Source organism: Odontomachus brunneus, unplaced genomic scaffold (assembly GCF_010583005.1).
Source record: "Odontomachus brunneus isolate Ranch 3 - 2012 unplaced genomic scaffold, Obru_v1 Obru_scaffold_144, whole genome shotgun sequence".
Taxonomy (NCBI): Eukaryota; Metazoa; Arthropoda; class Insecta; order Hymenoptera; family Formicidae; genus Odontomachus; species Odontomachus brunneus.
In genome coordinates this window covers 851,365-851,929 of record NW_022639594.1, presented here as the reverse complement: position 1 = coordinate 851,929, position 565 = coordinate 851,365, and positions in this window count along the sequence as shown.

The window sequence follows — 565 nt, the reverse complement described above, 5'->3', positions numbered from 1 at the left end:
CCTGCGGTATCGCGGCCATTCGTGAACACGGACCGCGTAGTGACGTTGTGTTTTATTAAGACGACAAGTCGTATTGGCATTATTCTTTTTACGGGTTCATTTGTGCGAAATAAAGAGAGGACATCCCCGTGGAGAACGTAAAGAACAGCACACCGTCGTTATATGCATCGACTGAGTCCAAATTCCTGAATTACGTTCGTGCGAGCGCGCTTAATAACTATCTGTCTGCCGGTGGCGCGTAGGATCCGCGAGTTTATCGATTTATCGTGTATTCTTTTGACAATTCCTGGTCTCGGCGAAGAGATTGCTTGGAATGTCGCCAGACGGCCGGCCGTTCGTCCAGCTGGAAAGAGAAACTTGCGAGGTGCGCCTGGAAGCCTTTGTGCGAGAAAGTGGCGAAAAAGAATGCACGAGGTGGACTCGAGAAGGAAAAGCGGGGAGAGACGAAGGAGAAGGACGGGGGATGGTAGAGCTACGTAGAGGGTGGGTGGATGGATGGATGTACGGGTGGGCGAACGAGAGAGCAAGAGAGAGAGAGAGAGAGAGAGAGAGAGAGAGAGAGAGA